The 24,143-nt window shown below is 36.8% G+C and overlaps 2 pseudogenes; one reads left to right on the top strand and one right to left on the bottom strand.

Annotated features, from left to right (window-relative positions):
- Positions 1 to 24,143, bottom strand: part of LOC125843068 (F-box/FBD/LRR-repeat protein At1g13570-like) — a 214,622-nt pseudogene that overhangs the window by 118,414 nt on the left and 72,065 nt on the right.
- LOC125843071 (uncharacterized) lies at positions 3,383 to 6,386 on the top strand (annotated as a pseudogene).

The following is a 24,143-nucleotide window of genomic DNA, read 5'->3' as shown; positions in this document are numbered from 1 at the left end:
GTAATGCGTCATCCATTAGATTCTGAGGCTTGGAAGAACTTCAATGAAACTCATCGTTGTTTTGCTGCTGAACCAAGAAATATAAGATTGGGGTTATTTACTGATGGTTTCCAACCATTTAGTCAATCTGGGAGTAAGTACTCTTCATGGCCAGTGATTGTTACTCCTTACAATTTACCTCCAGGGATGTGTATGAAAGAGGCTTATATGTTCTTAACAATCATTGTTCTAGGGCCAAATAATACCAAACATAAAATTGATGTTTATTTGCAGCCTTTAATAAAGGAATTGACCTTGTTGTGGGAGACAAGTGTGAAAGCATTTGACATCTCAAAAAAGCAAAACTTTCAATTACAATCAGTGACTTTCCAGCAGATTCTATGCTATCAAGATGGAGTACTGCGGGTAAGTTAGCATGTCCCTATTGTATGGAGGAAACACAATCATTCAGTTTGAAACATGGTAGGAAAACATCCTGGTTTGATTGTCATAGGATGTTTCTCAACCAAAATCACCCATTTAGGAGAGATCGTAAGAACTTTCTTAAAGGCAAGACTGTCCAAAGATCACCACCACCCTATAGGACAGGAAATGAGATATTGAATCAAATTTGTGACCTGGGCATAAGAAAAGTAACAGATTTAGATGCAGAAGAAGTTAACAAAAAAAAATATGTAAGTGTTGTGGATGGAAAAAGAGAAACATCTTTTGGGATTTGCCATATTGGAGTTCCAACATGATTCGACATAATCTTGATGTCATGAATATTGAAAAAAATGTCTTTGATAAAGTGTTTAACACGGTTCTTAATTTTGATGCCAAAACCAAAGACAATCCACAATCACGTCAAGATATGGTAGTCTATTGTGATCGACCTCAATTGGAAAAAGACGGTAGTGGAAAATATCCGAAAGCTGTATATACAATAGACAAGGAAGCAAGATCGATCTTGTTCAATTGGGTGAAAGGCTTAAAGTTTCTAGATGGGTATGTTTCGAATTTGGGTAGATGTCCAGACACAAATGCAAAAAGGATGTTTGGCATGAAAAGTTATGATTGCCATGTGTTCATGCAACGACTAATGCCTATTGCTTTTCGTGAACTACTTCCTAGTAATGTGTGGCAGGCACTTACAGAATTGAGCTTATTTTTTAAAGATCTTACTTCAACCACTCTACGAGTGGATGACATGGAGAGATTAGAGGGAGATATCCCACAAATCTTGTGCAAGTTAGAACGTATATTTCCTCCTGGGTTTTTTTGACTCAATGGAACATCTACCTGTGCACCTTCCATATGAAGCAAGAATAGCTGGACTTGTGCAATATCGATGGATGTATCCTTTTGAAAGGTAAATATACATCCTCTATGTCAAACTTGTGGCTAGTATTCTATACAGTCCTTTTCTAATGTAGTGGTCCATCCGTTTTATCTATTAAGGTATCTGGGAACTCTTAAAAGGATAATTGGAAATAAAACTAGTGTTGAGGGATCCATTTGTGAAGCATACTTGATGACAGAGTCAACCCAACTGTTTTCTCATTATTTTGAACCTCATGTCATGACACGTGATCACAATGTGGACCTTAATGATGATGGTGGTGTTATGGAAGATCTTGAAGGAAATTTATCAATCTTCTCCCATCTAGGTCGATTATGGGGAGAAGCAAAAAAAAGGGATTTATCCCTTGAAGAAATCAAGGCTGCCCAAACTTATATCTTACTAAATTGTGAGGAGGTTGAGCCATTTGTGAAGTAACAAAAGTTAGTGATATTTTTTTACTAATAATAACATATCTTTATTCACGAGTTTTAGATTTAACTTATTTTGTTGTAATGAAGTATGTTCATCCAACGTTTGCAAGAAGAATTTCCAAATCTATCTCAAGGTCAACTAGACGAGAGCCTTGAAACAAATTTCTCTACATGGTTCAAAGAATTTGTAAGGTTTCACAGATATTATCTTCTATACGATAATGTACTTAAATTAACTTCTGAAACTTAAATAAGTCTTACAATTTTTTAAAAATAGGTCCGATGTAATCCCATTGAGAATAAGTTCTTGCGTAGTCTTGCTCGTGGACCATTGATAGGCACTACATGTCATTCTGTTTATTTTGTTAATGGATACAAATTTCACACAGAATGTCATGGTAGGGCAAGATCAACAATGAATAGTGGAGTTTGTATCTCAGATTCAAATTGTGGTGATTATTATGGATAGATAAAAGAGATTATACAAGTGGAATACCGTAAAGCACCTTTGAAGCAAACCGTGTTATTCAAATGTGAATGGTTTGACCCAACTATGGATGTTGGTGTCAAAAAGCATAATCAGTACAAATTGATTGATATTAATCATCGTCGTCGATATAAAAAATATGAACCTTTTATTCTTGCAATGCAAGCAACTCAAGTGTTATATGTGCCTTATCCGAGCAAGAAAAATGACAAGGATGATTGGGTAGCTGTATTAAAGGTCAAACCTCGAAATGTTATTGAACTACCAGATGAGGAAGTGGCGACAACTTCAGAACTGAATGTTCCATTCCAAGTTGAAGAAGTTAAAGTCCACGAGATAGATATGAGAGTTTTCATTGATGAAAATATACCCTTAAATGATCCAAATGGAGATGTTATGGAAATGGATGAACCCATTGATGATAGTTTATTGTAGGAGCATCATGAAATCCAAATAGAATCCACAGATGATGAATATGAAAGCGAGGAAACTGAGGAGGATGAGGACGAAGACGAAGAGGAGGAGTTTGAAGAAGACATAGATAATGACTAATGTTTGATAATCTGGTATTGTATCTTCACCGTATTTTGTTTTAATTAATTTTTCTCCAAATATTATCATTTCTTTAGTTTCTGCTTTTCAATTTAGGATGACTAGTACAGGTAACTTTTGAATTTTAATCATGTGTGTTCTATTTATTATTTTTAACTTTAAATATATCTATTTGTTGTGTTAATATAACCATCAGGTTTAGGTGTCCTATCAGAAGCACATGATCTGATGGTATTCAATATTTCAGTCTCTTAAAAGGCTTCCCCAGTTTACTAATTTTTTTCTTTTCTTATTTGATCTCTTCTCCATATGGTTAAACACAATGCTAAGTATTTCACTCCTATATTTGCAGGCATAAGTTGTTCCGGTTGATCTGCTAGCCCTTTTAGAGGCATTTTTAATATTTTAGCACACTTTCACTTGATTGGAAAATACTTTAGCGAGGTAGCTTAATTTGATTTACAGTAATGATAAATGTTTCACTCTAGGTTCTGTTGTTGCAATACTTCTTATAATTATTATGGGTTATGCTTAATTTTATTTTGTACCAGTGATGGTCTAACTACACTATTATATTTATTTTTAGGTATGGCTCGAGGCAGAGGTCGTGGCAAGTCCTTAGGTAGGAGTAATCCTGCTATTCACGTAAGCATGCCAACTATTCCAATGCCCACTATAGTTTCTCCTAACTAAGGTGGTACCCCAATCATTGACGCATCAGCTCAAATTAACACCCCAACCATATCTGAGACACCTCCAGTTACACAAAATCAGAGTCATCCAATAGCTCAGGATCTGTCTACTTAGAGAATCCCAACATGTCATGGCAACCCAACTGCTGAAGGTGATATATCCACTCAAAGCAACCCAGCTATTGAAGGTGATAAATCCACTCAAAGCAACCCAACAAGTCATAGAAGCACAATTGCTGAAGGTGATTCTAGTAGTAGCCACACACAGACCCATATTTTTCTAACTTCTGCAGGGTTAGTCCACTCTTTGCTTATATCCTCATAAAATTTTGTCATGTAAACATGTCGAGTAGTGTTAGATTGTTTCAATTCAACTAATATAGTGAACAATTGATGGATCTGGAAATTTGGTAGCCTAATATAATCTGAGTATTCTTTCTATTAGAACTTACGTATATAATGTCAGATACTAATATTACTTTTGATTTACACAGGTTGGAACCTTCTATAACATGCTCTAGTTTCATAACCAAGTCTTTTAGAAGTGAAGTTGATCCCAATGGAATCAATTGGAGAAGTGTTTCAAATGATGTAAAAGATGGTTATTTTGGAGAATTCAAGGTATGACTTTTCATCGTAAGTGAATTTGGAAAGTATATTCACATTTATAGATAGGATATTAATGTATTACTTTTAAAATTTATTTCAGAAAAAATTCTATTGGGATGTTTCCATTAGTGAAAGTGAAGTGAAGAGACACTGGTTGGCTAAGGCAACAATAAAATACAAGAATTTCATTTCTTAAATAAAAAGGGGAGGAATTAGGCCATGTTATGTACCTGAGCATGTGTGGGAAAGATGGATGCAACTTTGGGGAACTGATGTGTCTATTAGAAAGTCAGAAACAAATTCAAAGAATCATCGTGGTGGCCATTAAGTTGCTGCTGGGACTCACACGGGTGGCTCTATTTCAATTTGAGAATATCGCAAGAGACTTGTAAGTATATATTTCATAAATAATATAAGTAACATCATGTTGTCTGATATAAACACTTGTATTTTAAATACACATAACACAATAGATATGATTGTATCTAAAAGTGATTTATCTTCCATACAGACTATTAAAAAGGGTAGGGATCCAACACCAGCCGAGTTACATTTGCACGTATATACGCATGGTCATGTTGGAAAGTCTTTTGTTGATGAGCATTCTCGAATTGTCCATGTAATTTCAAAACATTGAAACCTATCTAAAAATATACATGTCAATTCTCATTAGAAGGGGATCTTGACTGAAAATACAAGAAGACAGTTAGATGTTATTTCTAGTACTTGAAGATGTGTTGGTTTGATGTGGCATCCCTATTTTTTGTTTTTTTGATGTCCAAAGAAGTGGAATCAAAGCTACTATCCCAGCTATGTGTTTGTTGCCCTTCCTTGTTGCCTTGTTTGATATCTATATCTACTTTGTTACTTGTCTCCTTATGTGTTTGTTGGAGACCAATATAAAGTTGTACCATGTATTCTTGACTATCTGGACAGAGTAGTGTTCTCAGTTCTCACCTAACTCTAGAACTATCAAGCTTAATATGCAACTTGGTTAGCTTAATATGCAACTTGGTTAACTTACTATGCAACTTGGTTAAAAAGTGAGGGTCATTTAACATGCTATATGTGTACTGGAAAGTTAAGTAGCAAGTGATTGACTAAGGATCTATTTGTGTATTGATGTTAAAGTTCACCATCTTTGATAATGAAACAAATCACAACTGTAAGTAATCAACTCATTGACTGTAAGTATCTTCAAGTTAAATGTACTGCAATCAGCTTAAAAGGTTATTTATTTTCTGCATTTCCAAGTAATGGTTTTCCTTGTTTATTTGCTTTAAAAATCTTAGATGGTAAAGTAGTACTTGTTAGATGGTAAGCCTAGATGACCTGCACCTTTGCTTAATTCATTACAAAAAAATCTTAGCTTAGTGATAAAGAGCATATAAAATCCACTAAAGTATATGCATTAGTTACAGGGGTAGGGCATTCCAGCTAAACAAATTAGCTAAATAGTTAGACTTCAGATAAGAGGTTTGAATTTTTGTGCTAGCAAAGCATCTGGTGTTGCTTTCTGTCCATAAATACCAAAAGATGACTGATGGGACCATTCCCCAAATCTATTTGATGATTTTATCAACTCTCCAAAAATACCAACTTTCATATGCTTGCTTCACTGTCTGAGGCATGACCCATTTCAATCCAAAAGTTGTAAGGAAGAAGTTCCAAGTTTCAGTAGTAACTGCAGTGTAGAAGGACATGGTTGATACTTGCTGAGTTTTGCTGACATAAATAGCACCAGTGTGAGTTCTTTTGCATAGGTTGGCTTGGGTTAGACATGCCGCTCTTACAAATGTAAAGTGTGTGATTTCCTATTCTTTAGAAACTTACATAGTTGGCCAATATAATTTTTTTCCTAATCATTAATGCCCTCTCTTTACCTCTATTTATTACAGGAAACATATGAAGAAATCTTACAGGAAAAAACGGCATCTCAATCTGATATTGATCAATCTGAAGCATATTACCAAGTTGCGGGCGGAGAAAAGAAGAGAAGAATATACGGTCTTGGATCTGAAGCGAAAAATTACTACAACCATAAGCTTTGTGGCTTATCATTTGTACGACCTTCAGTTTCTCAATCAGAATCAGCAACAAATATGGATGAATTTGTAAAGGAAATGCTTCCTGCAATTACTAATCATTTTCTTCCTGTTATTATGGAGCGGGTACAAGAAATGATTAATCCCGTTGACAATCCGTCACCTTTGACCCCCATAGTGCCTCCTCCTGCTACTACTAATGAGGTTGATCCCTTAGTTTCAAGTGACGACGATTCTATCTCATAGTCCCCTGCAGCTTTAACTTTTGATATTGTTTGTTGTTTTGGAAATTATAAATTGTGCAGTAACAATAGTTTATGAATGTAGCTGCTTTTAAGAATAGTTGATACATTTCTTTTGATGTTTTGCACTAAAATATGTGATTTGAATTTTGCTATCTACATATTTTGAACAGTTTAAGTATTATTTCATGTGAATGTTGGTTATTTTAGGGGTATTTAATAATTGTCATTTAATTTATTTCGGCAGTGTAGATTTAAAATAAATAAATAAAATTATTTTAAAGAAATATTTTAGCAACAAATTTAATGATGATTTGGTCGTTTCTATAAAAAAAATATTGGCGACGGAATAGCGACGAACTTTTAAGTGGAAAATGTGCAGAATATTTTGCGACAGATTAGTGACTGACACTCCGTCGCGAAGTTATCCAAAGTGACGAAATAAATTATGAAATTTTCAACGAATTATATAAGTATAACAACGGATTAATTCGTCACTAAAATGTGGCAACAAATATCGTTCGTCTCTAAGACGTCGCTAAACTTGCGATGGAACTCATTTTTTCGTCACTAAGAGATTATTAACGAGCAAAATAGTAACAACTGAAAATCCATAGCTAATCCGTCACTAATCTGATATAGTGACGGAATATCATCGATTAGCGACGGATTTTGTCTGTCGCTAAATGCTGATTTTTTTGTAGTGTGTATCTTTAAATCCTTGGTCCGGCATCTAGAAAATTTCACCCCGCACCTTGGTCCAGCTACGTGTGAATAATTTACTAACCCTTACCATTACCTCATTTTAGACTTCACATCGATGTATGATTTAGTTTTCACCCTCGCACCAATCAACATTAATTCTATTAGATAGTATCACACTAAATCTATGTTGATAATTCTTTTCTTATTAACTACCTCCTTGGTCCAGCAAGTAGCAACAAGATGAGTTCTAACGCGTGCACTCGTTAAAAAGACTTCTAAACGAAAGTATTATCAATGCATGCAACAACACTATTCAAGAATTGCTTAGTTACTATTCATAATTTGTTAATCGCTCATGGTTCCCACAACCCTAGTTGTGGATTTAGTTACCCATATTAGCAAGAACACGATTCATAGTTTTAGAAGAAGAAATCATGAACTTACATAAGAAGAATAATAAACCCAAACTTCAACTTAAATTTCAACACCAAAATCTTCAAAACGAACTTAGAAAATCAAGAATTGCTAAAGTTGCAAGTTAATCTCCCTAGTCAAGAACTAGAATAAAAGTAATAAAGTCTAACTCCAATAACGAGGTTTACATACCCTATTTATAGGAAAACAAGTCCTAACTAAAAAGGAAACGAAATAAGGAAATAAAATTTACAGGATGCGTCTTCAATCTACGACACTGACCTACGGTCCGTACGTCTATCTACGATCCGTAGGTCCCTTTCGTGGCTCAGGACTTGGGCAATTTTTTAATCTTCAAAATCATCCAAACATCTGTCACATTCGACGGTTCAACAGTATGGACCGTAAGTCAATCTACGACCCGTAACTCATCTACATAGCTCCATACTTAGACTTTTCAGTATCAGGTGCTGGAACCAAATTTTTGTCACATTTTACGGAGCAACAGTACGGTCCATAGATCAATCTACGGTCCGTAAGTTGCAACCATGGTTTCACACTTAGTCTAGAATTCCTTGATCTTCAGCCATGCCTTGCCTGCCCATCGACGTCCATCATCTATGGGGCGTAACTAGACGTACGGTCCGTAGGTTCCCTCGTAGATGCCCTTTTCTGCACGTCTTTCAGCTGTTTCTTCAAATCTTCGCGTCTGAACTTATTTCCTGAAAACCTGAGAAAAACACATAAGAACTAATACAAAATGGTCCTAGACAAACACAACTCTCAAGTGAAATGTATTAACAATACCGTAAACTCACGGTATATCATTGGTAAATGAGGCTATGGAGAAGGTTTGACTTATTAGAGAAAGGTTGAAAATGGTTCAAAGTCGACAAAAATCTTATGCCAGTGTTAGAAGGAGAGACCTTGAGTTTGAGGTAAATGATTAGTTCTACTTGAAAATTTCACCCATAGAGGGTGTAATGTGGTTTGGAAAGAAAGGGAAACTTAGTCCCCGTTATGTGGACCCATAACAGATTTAAAGGCGTATTAGTGAGGTCGATTATGAACTTGATTTAGCTAATTACTTAGCATCAGTACATTCGGTTTTCCATGTTTCTTTGTTGAAGAAATGCATTGATGATCCAATATCTATTATGTCATTGAAGAGCCATGGTATAAAGGAAAGTCTTTCTTATGAAAAAATTCCGGTTGAGATTTTGGACCAGCAAGTTAAGAAGTTGAGAAATAAGGAAGTTGCATTCGTGAAAGTCTTACGAAGAAATCAAAGAGTTGAGGGTGCTAGTTGTGAGGCCGAGGCTGAGGCCGATATGATATCCCGTTATCCCCATCTCTTTCCCTCTAACCCTAATCTAGTTTGAGGTATTTAGTTTCTCATGGTCCATCCTCATGTCTTAGTTAGTCTCATGTTTTTGCATGCATGCTCATGAAAACTTGATATAACTTTAATTGATTTCTTCATTATTATGTGCATTTGAGTAGGATTTGCATGTATACCTTATGAAATGATGTTTTGAGTATGTTTAAGCTTGAATTTGATGTTTTTCCTTTATTTTGTGTTGTTGATGAAGTTGCGTTCTTGTTGGACTGTTAGAGCTCTTCCCCTACCCTCCTTACGTTACCTTGAGTCCCATTCGAGGATGAATGTTCCTGAGGGGGAGATATTGTAACACCTCAAACTTGGAAAAGGAAGAATATTTTTTTATGACCGAAGTCTTGTTTTACGGGTCCCGTCTACAGATCATTGAAGCTTCTATGGGCTTGTAACGACTCTCTTAGTCATTTTATGAATTTTAACCATTATTGTTATATTAACCTTTTTAGTAGATTTTATAAATAATTTATGACTTATAACAATGAGTGACATGATTTTCAGATTTAATAAAGTATTATTTTGTTGCTAATAATAATGGAAAAAGAAAAAAAATAGAAAAGGAAAAATAAATAAATAAATAAATAATAATAATAATAATAAAAGAAATAATAAAGTGGCCTAAAATGTTGAAAGTCAGTGCAGCTGACGAAAAAATTTCAAAAGAACGAACGGGACCGAGGAAAATTACCCAGACAAAAAAAAGAAAAGAAAGGGAGAAAAAGAGGGGGAAAGGGAGGAGAAAAATTGAAATTTTCATCCCAGAGCGTTAAGGTAATGCTTCTCATCCTTTCCATTAAATTTTTATGTAGTTATGAGCAAATTTTTGGGTTACAAGCGTGTATAATTTATGCTAAATTAACAAAATATAGGTGTAGGGCTTTTAGAACAAAATCTTGATTTGGGGGTTGAATAGCGATTCGTTTTAGCTGAAATTTTGCATGGGAGTTTATTTTATCATGGGTAAACATAATGTGAAAGAAAATTTTAGATTCGAATTTGCTGGCTTAGGGATGACTTTTTGACCCAATTTTTTATCTGAAACTAAATATAGAAATATGTATGTCATTAGGTTAGTATTCTTATGAAGACTACATATTTGATAGATTGGAAGCACTTTTAAGATTTATGAAAGGGGAAGACTCAAGTCCCACAATAATTGTTTGACTATTTGAGGCAAGTGAATTTCTAAACTCTTGTTAAGTGCATAAAGTCGTGTAATTTCTTGTGGTATGTGTTGGGGAGTAATGAGAATTGGTGATGGGTTGACTTGTCCATATTGAATAATTCTAATGATGAAAAAGAGGTAATAAAAGGCAATGTGATTAATTATAGGTGTGCGATGTGTTGAGAATGGTTTGAAAGGCTTATTGATTCATTGTTAATGTTGTATCACGATTGTGTTGTTTTGAATTGTATATTGTTATGAAAATAGTTATCTCCTCATTATTTCTGTGAACATGTCATTTGCATTGGTTCTAAGACATGGTTGTGATAAGTGTTATGTGAATTTAGGAAGAATAAGAAATTAAAGAGGATATACCATTTTGAGGGACGTGTCGCGCACTGCAACAAATACTATATTTCGAGGGACGTATCGCCCGCTGTAATAGATTATATTATTGAGGGACGTGTCGCACGCTGCGATGAATTTTATTATAGAGGGTCGTGTCGTACGCCGTGATGGATAAATAGATAGATATGTCCCCCATGGGTCCCGGATTGTGAGACATCGGATGTGTATCATTAGGTTAGACATGCATCACTATACTTGACATTGCATTTCATTGCATTGCATATTTTTATCTTTAGTGAATTTGATCTTCTGTGTTATTGATCTTGTGAGTGCCTTTCTGTGGAACTTGTGATTGATAAATATTAAGCTTGTTGTTGAGGATACGTAATTGTTAGAGTGTTGTTGTTGAGCTGTGTGCTATGTAAATTGTGAACTATTAGCTTGGATTGGTTTTTATGTAGGTGGTAGTTGTGGAGGTTTGGTTTGGGNTTTGAGGGACGTGTCGCGCACTGCAACAAATACTATATTTCGAGGGACGTATCGCACGCTGTAATAGATTATATTATTGAGGGACGTGTCACACGCTGCGATGAATTTTATTATAGAGGGTCGTGTCGCACGCCGTGATGGATAAATAGATAGATATGTCCCCCATGGGTCCCGAACTGTGAGACAACGGGTGTGTATCATTAGGTTAGACATGCATCACTATACTTGACATTGCATTTCATTGCATTGCATATTTTTATCTTTAGTGAATTTGATCTTCTGTGTTATTGATCTTGTGAGTGCCTTTCTGTGGAACTTGTGATTGATAAATATTAAGCTTGTTGTTGAGGATACGTAATTGTTAGAGTGTTGTTGTTGAGCTGTGTGCTATGTAAATTGTGAACTATTAGCTTGGATTGGTTTTTATGTAGGTGGTAGTTGTGGAGGTTTGGTTTGGGTGTAAGGAGTACCCATTTTCTATTCCCTTAACTTGTGTTTATGAGTTTACTTTGTGAGTACCGTGTGGTTTAGTACTCACCCCTTGCTTCTACATTTTTGTAGGTTCTTTGCCCGGACCTTCGTGATAATTTCTCTTCTCTTCTTGTCTGAGGCTTCTTGTGGAGGTTTTTGAGGTAGCTGATTGTCTTCTCAAACATTCTTTCTCCTCATTTATGATCTTGTTCTATTCTAGAAACAATGCCATTTGAGACTTGTATTTTCTTTCAATTTTCTTAAAACACATTAGAGGCTTGTACACGTGACAACCAGGTTTTGGGGTATATTTAAGTCGATTATGAATTTCCACATTATATTAAAGTATTAGACTTTCGAGTATTAGACTGACTTGTCTTGGTTGAATAAGATGAGTGCCATCACATCTATTTTTGGGTCGTGACCAAATGGTATCAGAACCCCAGGTTCATAGGTCTCACGTGTATACAAGCCGAGTCTAAGTAGAGTCTCGAGGATCGGTACAGAGACGTTTGTATTTATTTTCGAGAGGCTATAGTGACTTTAAGGAAAAATCATTACTTTTTGAATCTCTATCGTGCGTCCTTGGTCTAATTTTATTCTTATCGCTTCACTCCATTCATTCTCATTTATATTGACTAGACACATCACAATACACAACAAATCCTTGCATACCCTCCGGTAAGGTCAACACTGGGGCAGTAGTCAACCTAGTTTTCAATTCCTGAAAGCTTTTCTCACAAGCTTCAGATCATTGAAACTTAACTGTTTTCAGAGTCAACATGGATGAAATAGATGAGAACCCCTGGACAAATCTCCTATACTAACCAGCCAATCCCAATAAACTCCCAATATCAATTAGAGATGTGGGTCTAGGATAGTTCTGCATTGCCTCAATATTTTGAGTGTTAACTCGAATCCTATCACCATAGATAATGTGGCCTAAGAATAGCACAAACTAAAGCCAAAATTCACACTAAGAGAATTTAGCATACAATTCTCAATCCTTTAGAGTTTGGAGGACTATTTTGTGATGACTAGCAGGATTCTCCTCATTCCTTGAATAGATTAGAATATCATCAATTACTATGATAACAAACATATTTAGATAAGGCTTAAACACTATGTTCATAAGATCCATGAATGCTGCAAGAGTATTAGTTAAACCAAAGGACATGACTAGAAACTCATAATGACCATAACGGGTCCTGAAAGCCATCTTAGGAATGTCACCTTCTCTTACTCTCAATTGATGGTAGCCAGATCTGAGGTCTATCTTAGAAAAATAGGTGGCACCCTGAAGTTGATCGTAAAGATCATCAATTCTTGAAAGAAGATACATTTTCTTGATAGTAACCTTGTTTAATTGGCGGTAATCAATACACATCCTAAAAGAACCATGTTCCTTCCTCACAAATAAGACCGGAGCATCCCAAAGTGACACACTTGGTCGAATGAAACCTTTATCAAGAAGGCCTTTCAACTGTTCTTTTAACTCTTTCAACTCAATTGGAGTCATTCTGTATGGCGGAGTAGAGATAGGACGAGTATCGGGAATAATATCTATATCGAAATCTATTCCTTTCTTAGGAGGGACTATGGGAAGATCATCTGGGAAGACCTCTAGAAAGTCACTCACAACTGGAACTGACTGAATAGGTGGTGTCTCAACACTAGAGCCATTAACTCGGATTAAGTGATAGATGCACCCTTTGAAAACTAACTTTCTCGCCTTAAGGTACGAAATAAAATGACCATTAGGCACTAATGAACTAATCCTCCACTCTATAACTGGCTCATTAGGAAACTAAAACTTTACTACTCGAGTTCTACAGTCAACTTGTAACATCTCGCACCTAGAGATGATTATAAAGAGTTTAAAATATGAAAATATTGATTTTTGGAAAGAATAGGGAAATCTGGAAATTGTCCACGTTAAGAAAGTGAGTTTTGGCCATTTTAAAACGGCCATAGCTCCTAGCTCAGAAGGATTTAGGAGCAGCTCTTGATATGGTTGGAAAGCCCTTGGAGAGATCTTTCTAACTTTGCCGAGATTGCACAATTTTGACATCGTATGAGTGAGATATGCCTTTTGGAAGTTGGGCTGTTGGATTCAGGAAAGTCCCAATCCGGATTTAGTGAAGGGCAACGTAGTCTTTTCTCTAATTAATTTCCTAATTCATTTTTAGGGGTTTATTGGGGTAAAAAGGGAACGTAAATCAGTTTTGGAAAACTAAAGAATGCTCAGGGCTTGGAGAAGAGAGAAAGGAAGAAAGAACGGGAGAAAGAGGCAAGAATTCGTCAAGATCATCCAAGCTTGCAAGTGGAATTCGTCAGGGGTGATCCCTATTAAGTTATGTGAGATCTTTTAGTGATGGGTTAGTTCACCCATACACCAATTTGTTTCAATTCAGCGATTTGGAGTTGTTTACATGTTAAGAAGTGAAGTTCTTGAAGAACATTGTTGAATTCTTGTTGGTTGATTGTTGGATGCCCAGTGTTGATTTGAATTGTGTTTCTGGGTTGTTTTTCGAGTTAAATATATTGGGTATTGAGGTCACTAATGATCCTAAGTGTTTGGGGAAAGAACCATAGAAGTTTAGAGGGTTTAGAGATGAAAAACGAAGGAGAAAAGTCGGAGTTTACTGGGCAAGGGGTTGGGGTGTCATGCCTCTTAGAGCGCCCCACTTTAGAGGTTGAAGTTTGGCCTCTGGGGCGACGCGCCAGCCAGAGCACCACAACTTTAGCTCTGAAGTTTGTGCTCTGGCACCCCACGCCTCTTAGAGCGCCAAGAATGCCAGTTCACCCCATTCTTCCCCCACCTTTTTGTACTAGTTTCTAAGCGATGTGCCTAAGTTTTCTAGTTGATTCCAACACTCTAAGGTACATCTAAACATCATGAAATCATCCATAAACATGAGATCATGAACCTTAAATCCATAATCTAATTCAAGGATAGTTAAGATCCAAGTCAAGGAACTTAAGAGTCAAGTCTAGAAGTTAAGAAGCAAGTCAATGCAAAGTTCTTAATAGTTTTCAAGAGTCTTTATTAAACGTTTAAACTTTGTTTTTAGGCTCATGTTTCAAGTAAAGTAAAGTATAGAGTAAAGAGTTGAGTTCATTTCTCAAAATTTATTTGGGAACTAAGTATTCCCAAATAAGTTTATAAATGTTTTCACATTTGAGCAAGAAAGGAACTATGATTTCCAAAAGAGCCTTTGGGCTAGTTTTAAGTAGAGGGAACATCGATTTCAAAAGAGCCTTTGGCTAAACTTTGAGCAATTATCTCAAACTAAAGAAAGAGGTGTTTAAAACACATATGAGCTAAAGTATATTTTGTGAGTAGTATTGAGCACCGAATTGGGGACGCGAGTTCATATTAACTGAACTCTCCATAAGAACCATGTAGCCATCATTGGTATTAATAGGTCATACTTTTTAGATGATCACATAAGTTAAGCTAGTGAATCCACTAAGTTAAGTAAGGTCCTACATGACGGCAAGGTATAGGATGGTCCTTGGGCAACGTGAGGTAAAACGTTGTATCATCACTAGGGCTCATAGTGGTGGTTGTCGGTTAAAGAATCTCCCACAAAAGTTATATTACTTTTATATATAAGTAGAGTTGAGTTTGTTATTGCTTTATCTTTAACGAACTAAGTTGTTTACACTGTGTTACAAGCTTTATATATATATATATTGCGTGTGTTTTATTGCTTTATATTGAGTTCAGTTATTCATGAGTTGTACAGTACCAAGGTAAGTGTTCCTTCTTACTCCTTTCAAGCTTAAGTTGTTGTTTAGCATTCCAACTCGCATACTCGTACATTCAATGTACTGATGCCTGTTGGCCTGCATCTTATTATGATGCAGACACAGGTAACCAGGATCTCTATCTAGCGCGCCGTTGATCTAGTCGAGCACTCTAGAGTCAGTGGTGAGTCTCCTTGCATTCCGGAGGACTCTTTTATTCGATTTTAGTTTTTCATTATTAGGATGTTGTAAGGTCTTTCCCAACATCCATCTCAGTATTATAGAGGCTTCATAGACAGTCAGATAGTAGTTATGAGTCTCTCATCTATGTATTTGCAGATACTTTGTTTTGAGACAGAAGTTGCCAATTTGGCTAAGATGTTATCATTTAAACTATTACATGAGTTTATTTTGTTGAGTTAAGTCTTCCGCTGAGTTAAGTTAGCTAGGCCAAGGGTTCGGCTGGTGCCAACAATGGTCTTCTAGTGCCAGTCTCGCCCAATAGGCTTGGGGCGTGACAAACTTGGTATCAGAGCACAGAGTTCAAGAGTCCTAGGGAGTCTAAGAATCCGTGTCTGTAAAGTCCTATTTATTGGTATGAAGCGCACTACATCTAAAATTAGGAGGCTACGACATTTAGGAAATTCTTCACCTCCTTCATATCCATTTCGTGCGTTAGAGTATATCTCTAAAAGTTTCCCTCTAATTCGTGCTTGTGCGTGTTTCACATAACCATGCCTCCACGAAGAGCAGCACAAGGTCATCCAGTTAGAAGAAAGGTTGAACCACAAGAGCAAGGGGTACCTAATGCACCAAATGTGCAACCTGAAGGCGAGGTCATTAATGCAAAATTCTGTGAGGCTATCCGGATTCTGGGCCAAGCTGTGACTAACCAGGTTAGGCAGCCAAGAGGACCAAGGCAGGATGAGGCTGACACTTCGAGGATTCGCGAATTCTTGAGAATGAACCCTCCAAGTTTCACTGGTTCGGTCACTACTGTGAATTCGAAAAATTTTGTTGAGGAACTGAAGAAGGTTTTTGAGGTGATGCATGTTGCTGACGCTGGAAGGGTTGAACTAGCTACATATCAACTGAAGGATGTTGCTAGAACCTGGTTCGATCAGTGGAAGGGGGGTAGACCTAAGGATGCACCACCTGCTAGTTGGGATTGTTTCGGAGAAACCTTCTTGGGGCGTTTCTTTCCCCGAGAATTGTAGGAGGCTAAGGTACGAGAATTTTTTACACTAAAACAGGAATCCTTGAGTGTGCATGAGTATGGGTTGAAGTTCACCCAGCTATCCCACTATGCTCCTGAAATGGTTAAGGACATAAGGAGCAAAATGAGCTTTTTTGTTGCTGGTTTAGGTCGTTTATCGAGCAAAATGGGCAGGGCTGCGATGCTAATAGGTGCCATGGACATCTCAAGGCTGATCGTTTATGTGCATCAGGTTGAAGAGGAGAAGTTGAGGGACAGGGAAGAGTATAGAAGCAAGAAAGCTAAGACTGGGAATGAGTCTGGGCAGCAGAAGGGCAGTGTGAATCGTTCATCCTTTCAGAAGAAAAAGGGCCTAGCACCATCATCTGCTAGTGCACCTGCACCCAGAAACTGAGGTGACTATAATGTCCAGAATTCGCAAGACTTAAGGGCCAGACCAGCACAGTCCTGAGGTAGTGTGGCACAAAGAGGTAGTTTGACTCCTGCATGTGCTAGGTGTTGTAGACCCACCTAGGTAAATGTCATGATGGCCAGACAGGTTGTTTTAAGTGTGGTCAAGAGGGTCACTTCATGAAGGATTGCCCTAAGAACAAGCAAGGTAGTGGAAATCCGGGCAATAGAGCCCAATCTTCATCAGTTGCGCCATCAGACAGGGCGGCACCTAAATGAGCTACTTCTGGTACTGGCAGAGGAGCAAACCGCCTCTATGCAATCACCAGTCGCCATGAGCAAGTCTAGATGTTGTCACTGGTGTGATCAAAGTCTTTACTTTTGATGTTTATGCTTTGCTAGACCTAGGAGCAAGTTTGTCTTTTGTAACTCCTTATGTTGCAAATAAGTTTGAGATTCTTCCTGAGAAACTGTGTGAACCCTTCTGTGGTTCTACACCTATTGGGGAGTCTATTCTAGCTGAGCAAGTCTATCGTGATTTTGTCATTTCCATCAATCACAAAGACACCATGGCTAATCTAGTTGAGCTAGACATGGTAGATTTTGATGTCATTCTAGGTATGGACTGGCTTCATTCCTGTTATGCCTCCATAGATTGCAGAACTCGAGTTGTCAAGTCTCAGATTCCTAATGAGCCAGTCATAGAGTGAAGTAGTATTTCAGCAGTGCCTAAGGGTCATTTCGTATCTTAAGGTGAGAAAGTTAGTTTCAAAGGGTTGTATCTATCACTTAGTCCAAGTTAACGAATCTAGTGTTGAGGTACCTTCTATTCAGTCAGTCCCTATAGTAAAGGAGTTTCTAGAAGTCTTCCCCGATGATCTACCCGGAGTGCCTCCTGAGAGAGAAATAGACTTCGGTATAGACATCATTCCAGTTACTCGTTGTAACACCCCATAAAATTTTTGAAAAAGGACTCGAACCCTTATTTGTAGTGAGTGAGATTTTTGCAAGGAATTTAAAATTTCTTGAGTGTTAAGGTCACTAGATGTAGCACCTTGTGTTCGGAAAACTACTAAATTGGACATAGTAAAAACTTGAAATTTTGCAAGTTAAGCAAAGTATGAGATTTGAGTTGACTTTAAACGACCATGACTTCTAGATTAAGATGATTTAGGTCCAGATACCGTAGGGAAGAACTTTGAATTATCTTTCCAACGCCATCGAGTTTGCTAAGTTTTGAGATTGGATGAGTGAGATATGACCTTTTGAAGTTAGGCTGTCCAGTTAAGGAAAGTTAGCCGAAATAGTAAGGGGTATTTTGGTCTTGTCCTTATCCAATTAGATTTAATTCATTTTTAGTAATATTTTAGGGGTATAATCTGATTAGGATCAGTTTTATAATTTGAGTTTACGCCTAGGGTTTTAGTTGAGAGTTCAAGAAGAGAAAAGAAGAGAAAAAAGGAGAAAAGAGGAGAAAAGAGGAGAGGATCAAGCATTCGTTGAGATTCTTGTGTCTTGTTGCAGATTTTTGCCATGGGTTTAATCCCTAAGAGGTATGTAAGCTTCCATAGTGTTGGGTTTGTTCACCCACATTCCAAACATATTATTTTCAGCGAAGTTTCATTCTCAAAAAGTTGAAGGATTTAAGCTCTTGATAGGTGTTCTAGAGGTTCATTATAAATCTTGTCTTGTTGGGGTTTTGATGATTTCTTGAGTTGAAAGTGATTGTTTGGAGTGTTGTTTTGAGTGTATTAGTGTGTAATTAGGTTGGGTAATTGAATCTACGGAAAACATGAGAAAAGAAATCGATTAAAAGTGATTTAGGAAAATGAGAGGCGAAATTCGTCGAAACTTTGCCTGGGAAGAGGCTGGCGTGGCCGCCCCAGATGTGCCCAAGGGGCTGGGGCAGCACGCCTGCAGTGTGCCCATCTGCAGTCTCTGAAGATACGGGCTGGTGCCCCGTGCCCAGAACGCGCTAGGGTCACCTCTCCCCACTCCTTTTTCGCGGTTTTTCCCGTTTGTGCCCCTCTTAAGTGTACCTTCACTCCCTTTGATTCTAAGCACTCTACACTACTTCCAAACACCTAGAAATCATTCATAACATGATCATAACCTTGAATTCATAATTAAAAATTTATGGTAAAGTTAAGAGTTAAGTCTTGAGAGTTCTTTTGAGGAGTCTTCTACAATTTCTAGTAACTTGTTTAAAGACTCAAGTATGTAAGCATGAGAGTAAGGAGAATGTATTCATGAGTCTATACTATCACCAAGATCCTTCATATCATGAACCATAACTTTTGAATTCATAATTCACATTCAACAGAGAGTTAAGAGTAGAGTTCAAGAAAGTCTTTGAGTTCAATTGTGGATCCTTTGAGATCCACCATCGATTTGAGTTAAGTTTTTAGAATTAAGTATGAGAATGAGAAGAGTCGGATACCTGAGTTTCATCATTTTCATTCAGAGGCTTCATAGATAGACAATAGAGTTTTAGAAGTCTTCATTTATTTTGTTAAATGTTTTAAAGACTAAAGTTGCCTTTTTATGGCGAGTTGTATATATTTTATTATATAGAGTTTTCTTTGGACTTAAAGTTTGTATTTATGTTTTATGAACTTTTATTTCAGTTTTAAGCTTTTGCATGCTTAAGTTAGTCTTCCGATTGTTGTCAGCCAGGATGAGGGTTCTCTTAGGGACCAACAATGGTTCTTGAGTGCCGACCACGTCCAGGGTGTAGACTCGGGTCGTGACAAACTTGGTATCAGAGCACAGAGTTCAAGTGTCCTAGGGTGTCTATGAAGCCGTGTCAAGTAGGATCTTGTTTATGGTTATAAGGGCCCATCTTCTATAAATAAGGGATTGCAGACATTTAAGAAAAAATTCCATTCTTTCATACACTTAGTCGTGCAATAGAGCTATGTCATAGAGACTTATTCTAACTCGTGTGTTCTCCTATTCCTTTGACTACCCATCATACTAAAGGTGGTTGAAAAGCAGAGTCAGTTCTTTGTCGATGAGTTGTTCTTAGCAAGAGCCTTGAGAAAGTCATGAGACTCCAGAGGGGTTTGAAAGTAGCCCAAAGAGTAAGTTAAGTGTTCAGTTTCAGAGGAATGCACCCATAATTATATGAATCGTGCGTTTGAGCTAAAAGCGAGTTGTACTCTCTTCCCTAAGCCTCGTTTCAGCTGAGATCCTTTTAAGAGGTATGTTTAGAGCTTGAGTAGTATTTTCACCCGAAAAGGTAGCATGAGTTATGAGATCATGAACAGTAGTAGTGAAAGATCCCAGAGTTAGAGGAAAGTATGCAGAGGTTTAGTGATCTAAGAAAGGGAGATAGTGTTTTCACAAGCTACGTTACTATAGTCATACACCTAGTAAGTTAGTAATGAAGAGTTTTCCTTTATGGGTAGACTAAGAAGTGATGAGTTGTGAAGATTGCATCATAGAAGGTAAAGTGTGTTTTAGCTAGAAAGGAGTTTGCGATGAAGTGTCATTGTGTAGGTAATGACTAAGTGTATGTGTTGAATAGAAGCACAGAGTATTCATGAAGGAATAGATATAAACTAGGCTTATGATTTGTTTGTGAGGGTCATGATGATCATAAGGTTATAGAACTGATTGAGTAATGAGGTATAGTATAGTAGGTGAGCAATCGTATTGATATTCGGGTTTAGTAATAAACATTAAGCTTGAATTTGAGATGAGTGTCATGATCAAAAGAATAACAACATGAGGGTGATGATGATAGTCTTAAGATTTGATCTAAAAGACTTAAAGAAATTGAGGTGATTAACTGCAATAGATATGAGTGGTACAAGTGAGAGACCATAACGTTTAGATAAGGGTAGTGAAGTGTGGCTAAGTCACAAGAGTAATAAGAGCGTTAAGAGGTGTACCGAGAGGGTATGTAACCAGAATAGGTTAAGGGAAACACCTTAGAAAGAGGTCTTAGTACCGCTTATAGTGAGTTTGGTAGGCATGAGATAAAATTCTCCTAAGTGATAGATTAAAAGAAGAGGTAGACAATTTAGAGATGATGGAATATGTCCATAGCTTTCAAGTGTTAGCTTTAGACCCAAGGGGGAGATTACAAGATGAGAAATCGAGTCAAGTGTTTGAGATTAAGATGGTAATAAATTCAAAGAGTTTGGGGGATATCTTTTCAGAGGTCCTTTTTGTAATGGAGTGATGTTAAAAAGCGGAGGTTAATGTTCTTATCGTGTTAGTGATGGTGTGATAATTCCATCTAAGGTTATTAACAATGAGGAAGAAGAGGAATAGGTTTTACTAAGAGAAATAGTTAAATGAGATCCCTTAGTTGGATCTGAAGGAGTTGGTTAGTATGAGTTCATGGAGTTGTTCGAGTACTAAGCATGAATGTGGTGGTAAAGAGTAATAGTTTTGGATGAGATTCCTTATAGAGAGGTATAGAACCTGATCCTAAGGATTTGGGTTAAGCTTGAATATAGTAAGAGCAGACCATTAGACTCAGACATTAGTAAGAGTAACCCCATTCTCTACCCAGTCCAGTGATCATTCGAGGACGAATGATCCCAATGGGGAGGTATTGTAACACCCCAGAAATTTTTTGAACTAAGACTCGAACCCTTATTTGTAGTGAGTGAGATTTTTACAAGGAATTTAAAATTTCTTGAGTTTTAAGGTCACTAGATGTAGCACCTTGTGTTCCAAAAACTACTAAATTGGACATAGCAAAAATCTGAAATTTTGCAAGTTAAGCTAAGTATGAGTTTTGGGTTGACTTTAAACGACCATAACTTCTAGATCAAGATGAGTTAAGTGTGATACCAGATACCATAGGGAAGACCTTTGAATTATCTTTCCAACGCCACCGAGTTTGCTAAGTTTTGAGATCAGATGAGTGAGATATGACCTTTTGATGTTAGGTTGTCCAGTTAAGGAAAGTTAGCCGAAAATAGTAAGGGGTATTTTGGTCTTTTCCTTATCCAATCAGATTTAATTCATTTTTAGTAATATTTTAGGGGTATAATCTGATTAGGTTCAGTTTTATAATCCTAGTTTATGCCTAGGGTTTTAGTTGAGAGTTCAAGAAGAGAAAAGAAGAGAAAAGAGGAAAAAAGAGGAGAGGATCAAGCGTTCATCGAGATTCTTGCGTCTTGTTGCGGATTTTCGCCATGGGTTTAATCCCTAAGAGGTGTGTAAGCTTCCATAGTGTTGAGTTTGTTCACCCACATGCAAAATAGATTATTTTCAGTGAAGTTTCATTCTCAAAAAGTTGAAGGATTTAAATTCTTGATAGGTGTTCTTGAGGTTCATTATAAATCTTGTCTTGTTGGGGTTTTGATGATTTCTTGAGTTGAAAGTGATTGTTTGGAGTGTTGTTTTGAGTGTATTAGTGTGTACTTAGGTTGGGTAATTGAATCTAACGAAAACATGAGAAAATAAATCGATTAAACGTAGTTTAGGGTCAGAAAATGAGAGACGAAATCGTCGAAACTTTGCCTGGGGAGAGGCTGGTGCAGCGCACCCCAGATGCGGGCAAGGGGGTGGGGAAACACGCCTGCAGTGCACCAATATGCAGTCATGAAGTTACGGGCTGGCACCCCGTGCTCGGAGAGCGCCATGGTCACTTGCCACCACCCCTTTTCCGTCGGTTGTCCCGTTTGTGCCCCTTTTAAGTGTACCTTCACTCCCTTTGATTCTAATCGCTCTAAACTACTTCCAAACACCTAGAAATCATTCATAACATGATCATAACCTTGAATTCATAATTCAAAATTTAAGGTAAAGTTAAGAGTTAAGTCTTGAGAGTTCTTCTGATCATTTTGAGAGACTTCCTTTGAATTCTTTTGAGGAGTCTTCTACAATTTCTAGTAACTTGTTTCAAGATTCAAGTATGTAAGCATGAGAGTGAGGAGAATATATTCATGAGTGTATACTATCACCTAGATCCTTCATATCATGAACCATAACTCTTGAATTCATAATTCACATTCAACAAAGAGTTAAGAGTAGAGTTCAAGAAAGTCTTTGAGTTCAATTGTGAATCCTTTGGGATCCACCATCGATTTGAGTTATGTTTTGAGAATAAAGTATGAGAATGAGAAGAGTCGTATACCTGAGTTCCTTATTAATATTTCAACCCTTGAGTCAAGTTGTTCGTGCCCATAACTTCCGTATGAACTTCATCAGTTGAGTACCTTTGAGAGAAGTAGTATCTTCAAGTTCTAAGCTTTTAAGTATTGAGTTCCTAATCCCTCTTTGAGATTCATTTCTAATCATGTGACTATTATATGTTACTAATGAAGTCCTTGAGTTGAACTGTTCATGCCCATAATTCCACATCAACATTATAAGTCGAACAATCTTGAGATGAGAAGTAGTTTTGAGTCCTTGAGTTGAGTAGTTCATGCTCATAAATTCTGCATGAACCCTCTGAGTTGAGCATTCTTGAAATGAGTAGTATTATTGAAGTTCTTGAGTTCTAAGCATTGAGTTCTATCTATGGTTATTAAAAACCTTGCATTGAGTCGTTTAAGTTCATAATTCAGCGTGAACCACATTTTAAGAAGTCTTTTACAAATGTTTAGACTTTGTTTTAAGATTTAATCTTTAAAGTTAAGTAAAAAGTAAGAGTAAAGTTCATTTCTTTAAAATGATATATGGGAACTAAGTATTCCCAAGAGTAAATGTTTTCATATTTAAGATGAGAGGAAACTGAGATTTCCAAAAGAATTTTGAGCATGAAAGGGAACATCGATTCCAAGATAGCTTTTAAGCTAAGTTTTGAGTAATTATCTCAAACCAAAGAAAAAAGTTTGTTTTTAAAATATATGAGCTAAGTATATTTTTAGGAGTAGTATTGAGCACCGATATAGGGATGCGAGTTCATATTAACTTAAGTCTTCATAAACCGTGTAGCCATCATGGGTATTAATGGGTCATACTTTTTAGATGATCACATAAGTTAAGCTAGGGGATCCACTAAGTTAAGTGTGTTCTATATGACGGCAAAGTATAGGATAGTTCTGGCACCGTGGGCAAGACGCTGTATCACCACTTGGGCTCATAGTGGTGGTTGTCGGTTAGAGAATCTCCCACATAAACTATATTACTTTATTATATAAGTAAATTTAAGTTTGCTATTGCATTTTTTTTAACGAACTAAGTTGATTTTACTGTTTATAAAGCTTTCCATATATTTTATGTATATTGTTGCTTTATATTGAGTTGAGTACCCAGAGTCGAGTATTATATCTTTTAGTTGAGTATCTAATCTTTGAGTTGAGTATCTAATCTCTAAGTTGAGTATCGTATACTTGAGTACTTCTGTGTTGAGTAAGTTGAGAAGTTTTGAGTATCCTTCAGTATTCCTTGAGTTGAGTAAGTTTGAAAAGAGGTAAGTATGTTTCCATTTTTTTTATCAAAGTTC

Source organism: Solanum stenotomum, chromosome 10, assembly GCF_019186545.1.
Source record: "Solanum stenotomum isolate F172 chromosome 10, ASM1918654v1, whole genome shotgun sequence".
NCBI classification, from domain to species: Eukaryota; Viridiplantae; Streptophyta; class Magnoliopsida; order Solanales; family Solanaceae; genus Solanum; species Solanum stenotomum.
Note: the sequence above shows the minus strand (reverse complement) of the source record. Positions and strands in the feature narration are given on the sequence as shown.